This window comes from Myotis davidii, unplaced genomic scaffold (genome assembly GCF_000327345.1).
Source record: "Myotis davidii unplaced genomic scaffold, ASM32734v1 scaffold516, whole genome shotgun sequence".
Lineage (NCBI taxonomy): Eukaryota > Metazoa > Chordata > Mammalia > Chiroptera > Vespertilionidae > Myotis > Myotis davidii.
In genome coordinates this window covers 121506-132317 of record NW_006287367.1, presented here as the reverse complement: position 1 = coordinate 132317, position 10812 = coordinate 121506, and positions in this window count along the sequence as shown.

Here is a 10812-nt window from a genome sequence, read left to right as displayed (position 1 = left end):
AAATTCTCACTCTGCCATCTGCATGATGCAACTGGAAACGTGATTCATCGGACCACATTACTTTTTTCCAATGCTCAACTGTCCAATCCTTGTATTCCTGTGCGAATTGGAGACGTTTTATCTTGGTAACTGCAGATAGCAAAGGTGTTTGAACAGGCCTTCAGCCTCCATGTCCCATACAGTTAATTTGTCTACAAGTGTCAGGTGGTCATAATAATCTGGCCACTCACGTTCAAATATATCCCACATTCAAAGGCTGCTAAATCATGCTGTTTACCCATATCTTCAGAAAAAAGTCACTTCTACTGTCGTGATAAACAACCTGCTTTCCTATTTATAATGGTCTGGCCCTCTAGCAACTTCAGTATGAAATTATAGCTAATTTGCCTACAAATGTCAGGTGGTCAAAATAATCTGGCTACTCAGTGTATATGTATATCTAATGGATACAAGCAACAGGGTGGTGATGGCCAAAGGCAGGTGCGGAGTGTGCTGTGTGGAGATAGTAAAGGGGTGGAAAATGTGGGACATCTGAAATTATGTTAACAATAAATGAAAAATAAAATGTGATATACTAGTATAATATAATTTAGCCATGAGAAAGAAGGACATCTTGCCATTTGCAACAAAATGAATGGCCCTGAGGGCATTATGCTAACTGAAATAATTCAGAAGGAGGAAAAAAAGTATGACCTCACTTATATGTGAAATGTAAAAAGGTTGTACCTGTAGAACCAGATAATAGAATGATGGCTTCAGGGCTGAGGGTGTGAGAAATGTAAAGATGTCAAATGTCACAAAATTCCAATTATTAGATGAATAAGTTCTTGGGCTCTAATATACAGTGTGGTAAATACAGTTAACAATATTATATTATACTAGTGGCCCAGTGCACAAAATTCGTGCATGGGAGGCGGGTGTCCCTCAGTCCAGCCTGCACCCTCTCCAATCTCGGACCCTTTGGGGGATGTTGACTGCCAGTTTAGGCCTGATCCAAGAATGTCCAACAGGCCTGATCCCAGGATGTTCAATGTCCGGCAGGCCTGATCCCAGAATGTCCCTGGATATCCGGCAGGCCCGATCCCAGGATGTCCCTGGATGTCCGGCAGGCCTGATCCCAGGATGTCTGACTACCAGAATCGGGCCTAAACCGGCAGTTGGGCATCCCTTTCACAATCCTGGACCTCTGTCTCCTAACTGCTCGCCTGCATGCCTGCCTGATTGCCCTTAACTGCTTCTGCCTGACAGCCTGATCACCCCCTAACAGCTCCCTTGCTGTCCTGATTGATGCCCAACAACTCCCCTGCTGGCCTGATCACCCCCAACTGCCCTCCCTGCTGACCAAATCACCCCCAATCCTTTTATTAGTATAGATATGACCCTTCACAGAAAATTTCACTAACTGTATTTTACAATAAAGGCTTGATGATTGAATCATTGGGGTCAGACACCAAGATTTCCTTTCTTTGAATAATGGAGGGAATAATTATCTTACCTTTAAGTTGCCCTGAACATCAAATGAGATGATGACTTAGAAAAGTATAAAAGCACCATATAAAGAAAACTGTCTTTTTCATATACTGAAAAGACAATACAGTGGTAAAATGAAAAACACTACTTTTATTCTCCCCCTTCCTTCCTTTACAGCCTTTATTTAAACTTTGAAATTTATAAAAATTTCACTCCTATTTTCATTTATTTACATTCAATATTATTTTGTATTAGTTTCAGGTTTTATATTAGTTACAGAATAGTGGTTAGACAATCATATACTTTACAAAGTGTTCCTGATATTTCCAGTACCCACCTGGCATCATACCATCATTACAACACTATTGACTATAATCTCTATTTAAGTGACAATAGGTTTACAGGTTCCTTCCAATCTTTCTTTTGTGTTGCTTGACCTTCCTTTTCTTTCTCACTTCTTCCCTCATTTTCTTTATATAGTATCTCAATTGGCCCTCAAAGCTCATTGTAGGCACTGGGACATGCTTAATCCCTTTTACAGACCAGGAAACTGAGGCCAATTCCAGTTGGCTGTGGAACTGGACTCAGCATGCAGGGAACCCTCACAGCCGTGCACTCTGCCCTTCCTAAGGGGCAGCCACCGATCAAACAGAACAAACCTCCCTGTCAAGCTTCTGAGCCTTGTTCTCAAACACCTCTTCATCATGGATGCTCCATATTCTTTCCTCTCCCCACCCCACCCCTATTTCTTAATTCCTCCCCTTCTGGGGAGCAGGTTGTAGGCTTCACACTCATCATGCAGGCATGCACTCCCATGGGGTGGGGCAAGAACTGGGGGCAGGGCAAGAACTGGGGCTGGGGTAGGGTGGGAACTGGGTGCAGGTGGGTACAGGCTAGCTTTTGGGCCAAGGGGGGAGCAGGAGTCCCGGCCTCTCAAGTCCCCAGGCCGCTTCAAGGCCCAGTTTGTGCTGGGAGCTTCACTGAACAGCCTCAGTGGGGTACCCAACAGTGCGGCGCTCCTCCACTGAGGTGGCACCGACCCTCAACCCCTGCCTCGGGGCTGCAGGTCTGTGCCCCTCCGCCCTGGTGTCCTTCCACACCGGCAGTCATTGCCTCTTGTTTCCCGTGTCTTAGGGCCACTGCAGAACCTCCACCGCCAGCCCCCTACCCCGGCCTGAGCCTCCTCCAGTGCACCCCACCTTGGTGCTGCTCTGCACCACTTGGGCTGCCCACCTCCTGGCCAGACATTTCTCCAAAGCCATGGAGCTTGTCCAGGAGCCGCCCCTCAAGTAGAGGCCTGTCTGAGCACCTGCGGACCCCCTGACCACGGCTCCTGGCTGGCCTCTTTGTTTAAGTTTCCTATTCCTTCAGGCCCTCTCCTCAGACCCCCCAGGAGCTTGGCTCCAATGGCCCCACCCTTCCACCCTTTAATGGCTCCCTGCAGCCCCCACTCTACTTGTCTGGCTCTCCTGGTCTGCCTACCTGTCAGGACACTGCCAGGGCGCCTTGCTGTGGGCAGCATGGTTCTGGGGTAGGGGGTGGGAGTGTAGGGAGCAGCTCAAGTAAAGTTTAGTAAACCCCAGGCCTCCAGCCCCTCCTTGAGCAGAGTCCAGCAGGGTGGACTGGGGGCCTGGAGTCCAGGGCCACGGGAAGCTTGGCTTCCTCCATCACCAGGCTCAACCCAAGCCTCTTGCTTGCTCCAGCTCCAATGCCACCCTCCATCTTCAGTCATCTTCAGTCTTTGCTCTGCACCTGTATATGCTAATTAACCACCATATTTGTTGGGCTAATTTGCATAGTCGCTCTGATTGGCTTGTGGGTGTAGTGGAGTGATGGTTAATTTGCATGTTTCTCTTTTATTAGTGTAGATATTTGAAAATGGCAAAACGGTTAGACCTTAAATTTTGTCCTGACAAAAAAGAAATTGTAAAAATGTGATGTAATTAAGGTGATATCTAACCATACTGTGGTGATAATTTTGTAATATACAAATATAACAAATCACTCCATTGTACACATAATATTGCATGCCAATTATGTCTCAAGTAGAAGCCCGGTGCACAAAATTTGTGCATGTTTGCAGTCCCTAGGCATGGACAATGATCTAAGCATGAGCGCCTGGCATGGAAGGGCAGGTCCCAGTTGATCTCTGGGCCCTGGGCATAACCTGTGCCCCCAGGCCCCCACACGCCACCCTCTGCCTGAGTCACAGTACCTGAGTCCCCACACGGAGATGTGGTGAGCACTACCAGACACAGTGGGCCAGGTTGTAACATGGGCCTCTGGACTTCCCAGCGGGACCACACAGAAACTGGGCAAGCAGCACGCTCTCTCCCTGCCAGCCTCCCAGACCAACTCCTGAGCGAACTCATGGAGAGCCCGACCAGGCCCTGCAGTTCAGCAGCAGCGACCCAGCTCACCCAGAAGAGGCTGTGCAGGTGCAGGGTGGGCTCCTCATGGGTTCATGGCACCTGAGCACAAGGGCTTCCCCAGACACATGAGCCCTGGCATCCTGGGGGAGAGTAGCAGGGGGAGTGAGAGCAAGCTTGGTGGATATGCTGCATTCTCACCGCACCTTTGTCCCCGTCACCTCCTCCCCTAGGTAGCCAGCCAGAGGTCACAGCCTCCCACCTGGGCACCACGGGAGGTTGGTTGCTACCACCCACCCCAAGTTCCCTATTTCAGTCGGGGGCCAGGCCCCATCCAGTGATCAGGGCCTGCCCACTGCTGGTCGCCATCTGCAGGGCAATTAGCAGGGGCAATAGGGCCCCTGCTAGCATGTGCCTTGGCCTGGCACTGCCTGCTCACCTGCTCCACCATCCTGCGATGGTCCTGCTCTCATCAGGGCCCATCAGGGCTGGAAGCACCTCCACTGCCACCCACTGCCAGCGCTGAGTCGTCACCGATACCGCCATGTTCCACATTGCCCTCTGGTAGCCAGCACACATTATAGCGACCGACCGTTCGAATTCCAGGTCAAAACTTTGCATATTAGGCTTTTATTAAATAGGGTAAGGTTGGGGGAAAAAATGATGATGTACAAGAGGATTCAGTTTTGTTGCATCCCACATAAACATATATTCTAGTCCTACCACCTAGTAACTATGAACTTGACCTAATTTGGAAATAGGGTCTTTGAAGATATAATCAAGTTAAGATCAGGACATATTGGATTAAAATGGGCCCTAATACAATGAGTGGTGCCTTTATGAGAAAGATCAAATTTTGAACACATATACACAAACAGGAGAGTGTGTCATGTGATGATGGAGGCAGAGATGGTGTGCAGTGTTCTGATCAGTCAGTGAAAAAGGAAACTTAGGAGTACAATGTAGAGACAAAAAGGAAAAGCTAAGATCATTTGGGTTACCAAGTAGTTTCAAGTGTGTGTGGGCAACTTTGGTTAGAGAGATAAAGCTGAAAATGTGAATTAAATCCAATTTCTCGGTATCTTGATTTATATTTGATTTCTCAAATAAATTGTTTGAGTTTCAGCGTAAGCAAATGTGCTCTTCCTTTCAGAACTGCAGAGGGCAGTCTGACACTACTGGAGATGAGAAACTAAAATGCAAATTCATTTATTGTAAATAGTAGCACTTCATAGAACTCACTGGAGTTGCACTACAGGTTACCAAAAGGAACTAATCAATGTTAAATAATTAACAAAACCTGTTTTTGCTGGTGTTATGTTGAGAAAAACTCTGGTTGATTGACATTATTACATTGCAGGCTGATCCTTTGGTATACTGCCTACTCTCTGAGATCCCATTGTGAAAACTGTTTTATAGTGACCAGAGTGATAAATATCATTCGTAATCATGTGTGGGAAAATAGATGCAGAGTGAGACAATGGCATTTATAAAATGAATCAAAGACAGGACCAAAACAACCAATTTTTGTGAAATCTATTATTTGGTTTCAAGGAGATTGCAGATACACTCCCCTTTCAGTTTGTTTTGTGCCAGCATTTGAACATAGCTAAAACATTTGTTTTTTTCTATGAATAATAATAAATCATTACATATACATAAGTAATTCCACATGTACTACCTCATTTAATTCTCACAGCATAACCATATTATAGAACTGAACATATTAGTATCCTCATTTTACAGATGAAAATCTGAAACTTGGTTAGGATAAATTATCTTTCCAAAGCTATAAAGCCAGTAAATAGCACATTAGGGACTAAATTGGGCTTGCCACTGCCTAGTCATTTGCCATTTGTACTATCCCTACTACCTCCCTTAGTTTAATATCATTTAACACTTTCTATTGGGTTTAAGAGAGAACTAACAAAACTTTAAAAGTATTTATCACTATGCACCCCCTCTTTGATAAATAAAACCATGTGCATTCAATGTAACAACAACATTTTTCTTTAATATTTGTGGGCACTGATCTGAGTTTTCTCTTAAATTGAGGAGAAACTGTATGAGGTTATAAATATTTGTGCTATTATTAATAGGGTCAGTGGGTTAACTAAAACAGTTAGCATTTTAATTGTATTTCTGGGTCATTTTCTTCCAAATTATAACATAGGGTACTGAGCATTTGTCCATAAATTATTGGAACCAAATGTATCACTAAAAAGGAAAGGTTGTTAAAAAGAAAAGATAACATTTTTATTGTTGGAAGTTATGATGCTTGCTTTAGTAATTCAAGTTTACTACTGTGTTTATTGTCCTTGCCAGCACTTTTTAAAAAATATCGATGATAGTAACACCAGCTCAGGATGGAATGGATATAGTTACATTTAAATTCTTCTTCCTCCAGTAGTATCCCTCATTCTGGGAAAAAGTCCCAATTCTGACAATCTCATGTGTTCTAGGGTGTAGAATATTTCATTTGAGAAGATTCAAAGCACTCCTAAGGGGCTCTTCAAAAAAAACAACAGAAGCCCAGGGGGAAGACTTCAAAATCTTGGCTAGGAGACAAATAAAATAAACTTCTCTCTTAATGAATGCAAAATGTTGTGAAACTGTGCCTTATAGATTATTCCCAATGTGTAATTTTAAAAAAAATTGGCTTGTGTTCACAGAGAAGGTTAAGGTTACCCTTAACCTTCAAATAATAAGTATTCAAAATGTCCTTTTCATGAAGATTCTCATGCATAAGTTTAGACTTGTCATTTTTATTCACCAAATGATATTTGCATATTTTCCGATGGTCTTAGGCGACCCCTGTGAAAGGGTCATTCGACCACCAAAGGGGTCAGGGCCAGAAGATTGAGAACCACTGTTCTAGACCTTTTATATATTGCAATAACCTAAATATAGACAAATACCAGTTTTTGTTTTTAAAAATTTGAAAGAAAATTACATACTGTTATATTCATTGTTCTGCACCTGAATTTTTCTATCCAAGGAATCCTTCTATGTCACACATAAGCTGTACCACTGTCTTTAACAATTCCATAACACAGATGAACCAGAATTATTTCACCACTAGAGATCTGGTGCATGAATTTGTGCATGAGTAGGGTCTCTTGGCCTGGCAGGCAATCGAGGTCTATCACAGGGCCAGCCTGCCAGGGGGTGGAACCCCAGGAGGTTGGCCGGCTGGGGGGAGGGGCAGTAGGAGGTTGGCCGTCCGATGGGGGAAGGAGGAGAGGTCATAGGAGATTGGCTGTGGAAGTGTACTGACCACCAGGGGGCAGCTCCCACATTGAGTGTCTGACTCCTGGTGGTCAGTGAGCATCATAACAACTGGTCGCCCAGTCATTCCAGTTATTCTGGTAGTTCAGTCATAGCAGTCGCTTAGGCTTATATATATATATAGATTTCCCCAGTCAATGACATTTGCTGGTTCCCAAACATTTGCTATTACTAATAATGTTGCCACAAACATCATGGGACATACATCTTGTGTCTACATGCAGTGTTTCTGATGCTATATTCCCCAAAAGGAACCTCAGAGTGAAAGAGGATGTTCATTTACAGTTTTGGGGCTAGGCTATAGGCATCTTTAGGGTTAGCTGATACAAACTTCCATGTGTTTACCTACATGTTCAGAGACCAGAAGAACCATTTTGTATGGAGGAGCTGCATTCATAAATTGAAAAGTCTCTAGTTAATAGATTTTGAGAGAATAGGAGATGGTATTTACATTTCTGAAGAAGTTAATTTGGAATATGAATGTATAGCTAGTATTTGAAAATTTATTTTTATTCAGAGTAAAAAAATTAAGAGAAGCATAATACTCTTCTAGTGCCTAAAATCTTCACTTGCATTTTTTTCTCTCATGTCCATGAGATTTGTCTTATACGCTAAATTGTGCATTGGTTAAAGCTCTTCATAGTTCATCAGTGATCATATCTCATTGGTCCTGCATGTACATAGCTAGTCATAAAAAGTTCATTGTTCCTCCTAAAATTGACTGTGTTATGGGATTTGTTTCCTCAGAGAGCTAGAACTGGATTTAGTTAATGTTGGCTTTAGTCAAATTTCCATGATCCCAGAGTTCTACTGCAAGTCTCTGTTTCTGAAAGTTCTCTATAGATATATATTTTTTAAATTTATTTCTTTATTGATTTCAGATAGAAAGGGAGAAGGAGAGAGAGATAGAAACATCAATGATGAGAGAGAATCATTGATCACTGCCTCCTGCATGCCCCCTACTGGGGATCAAGCCCACAACCCAGGCATGTGCCCTTGGCCAGAATCAAACTTGGGACCCTTCAGTCTGCAGACCAATGGTTTATCTATTGAGCTACACTGGCTAGGGCTCCTCTTGATTCTTACATAAGTTGTTGATTTTTCTCATCCATCCTGTTTAGGAACTGTATGGCCTTTACACTGAATTCTTTTTCTGGCAAATTGTACACCTCAATTTCATTTAGCTCATTTTCTGGCGATTCCTCCTTTTCTTTGTTTGGGGCTTGTTTTTTTGTCTCCCCAATGTTGCTGTCTCCTTTTGTTCCTGGGCATCTTGTTTGGGGTGTCAGAGGTTGAAGACCCTATTAAGGCAATGCTATGGAAATTATTGACCCAGAGGGTGGGTATGCCTTGATTCTCATGTCTTTATTTTCTCTGCTCTGAGTTGTATCCATTTCTCCCACTGAGCCAAGACGACTAGGCCTGGATATAATATTTACATAAGTGATTTACTGAGAGAAGGAAAAATAATACTTAAAAGTAAACAGACAAATACATAGAACAAAGAGATAAATAAGTCAGTAACAATAAATACTAAAAGAAATCCTAATTTAAAAATGCTAGGTATAATAGGTGCCTGGCCTATTGCTATGATAACTATACTAATAATATACATCTCTAACAAGAATTCAATCTCTTTCTCTGGCAAAAAGCAACCTAATTTATTCATTTCAAAAGTGAATTTTTAGGTAAATCTCCAAGAATCCACAGTTAAAAGAAAACATATTAAATTACATATTATTTAAAAGTATAGAATATGACCAATTAAATGACACATATATAAGACATTAAATAGAATAGTGAACAAATACTTTTAATTATGTTTTCATAAGGCAAGGAAAATGTTCTTCAAAGAATGATTCTTGTAAGAGTATTTCATATGATATTAGGGGATTTTTGTGAGGAAACTGCAATGACATAATTTTAAAATGTAATCCATATAGTTAAATGTTTTTAAAAAGAATAGAGTCATTTAAAATTGATCACAAAATATTAGTATACATCAACCAAGTATAAAAAATAATTTAAGATACGTTGCTCTTTCTGTTATTAATTGAGCAATGGGTTTAATGATCCCTAAGGCTGTAGTACAGAAAATACAACTTGTCTATATAGAGTTAGAGCGAATAGTAAAAATAATGCATGCAAATATGTAATCTTGGTTAACATTTTTGTGAATTGAAATTATTTTACTGCCTAAGTTAATTATAGTCAGGGTATTGTGAAAGTGACTTAAAAATATTTAGCTTAGGACTCTGAGATTGTACAATTTGACCTATACATGGGTGTCCCAAAAATTTATACACACTTTAAATAGTTATAAAGGCAGTGTTTATTAAAATTTATTTTCAAAATATAATAGAAGAGACATGAAATAAAATATTTAAGGTCCCAAATAGCAGCTGGGGTAAGAATCTTGGGGAAATTAAGACATACAAAAGCAGTCATCCATATGAGGAAATTGAAAAAGTGACACACAGACATGCAAAAATACACACAGGTGCAGGCAGCACATATTCAGAAAAGACTTGAAATAACCTTAAGGCTTCACAAAAGGTTAATCTTAAGTTTTAAATTACACCTAGCTAAGAAGTAGAAAACTGTTGTACAGAGGCAATCTGCCAATACTGAGAGAAGTGCCACATTTTTCAAATCCCCATTAAAAAATACAGGCAAACAAAGAAAGAAGAAAATATGACCATCTCTAAAGATCATGATAAATTTGCAGAAACAGTCCGTGAGGGAACAGGGACATCAGATTTAATAGAAAGAAATATAATCTTAATAAGTATATCACACCTTTAATTTAATTAAAATTTTATTTTAAAGGTGTTCAAAGAAATAAAGGAAGACACAGAGAAAGAATGAAATAAAAATTTGAAAAATACATGAACCAAATGACTTAATCAAAGGTATACACATTATAAAAAAGAACTAAAAAGAAAAGATGGAGCTGAAAATATGCTACTTGAATTTTAAAAATCACTACACCAGTGCAAGAGCAGATTTGATGATATGGCAGAAAAAAGAATCAGAGGACTTAAAGATAGGAAATTTGAAATTATGATGTTGGAGGAGCAGTATAAAAAGAATGATAAAAAGGCTATTTGGGGTCTTTTTTTATTCCATATGTATTTTTGGAGAGTTTGTTCTAGGTCTGTGAAATATGCCCGTAATCCTACCACTAGGAATATATCCCAAGAATTCAGAAGCACGAATAAGAAAGGACATATGCACCCTATGTTCATAGCCTCACAATTTATAATAGCTAAGATTTGAAAACTGCCTAAGTGCCCATCAGCAGATGAGTGGATTAAAAAACCGTGATGCATCTACAATGGAATACTATAGTGCTGTAAAAAAAAAAATCTTACCACTCGCAACAGCATGGATGAACATGGAGAGTATTATGCTAAGTGAAATAAGCCAGTTGTAAGAAGATAAATATCACGTGATCTCACTCATTTGTATAATATAATGAACATCATAAACTGACAAACAAAACTAGATCCAGAGACAAAGAAACATCTAGCAGACCATCAAACCTCAGAATGAGGGCGTGGGGGGGGGCGTGGAGGAGCGGGTAAGAGATCAACTAAAGGACTTGTATGCATGCATATAAGGATAACCAATGGACACAGACACTGTGGGGGGAGGGCATATGCTGGGTGGTAGGAGAGTCTGA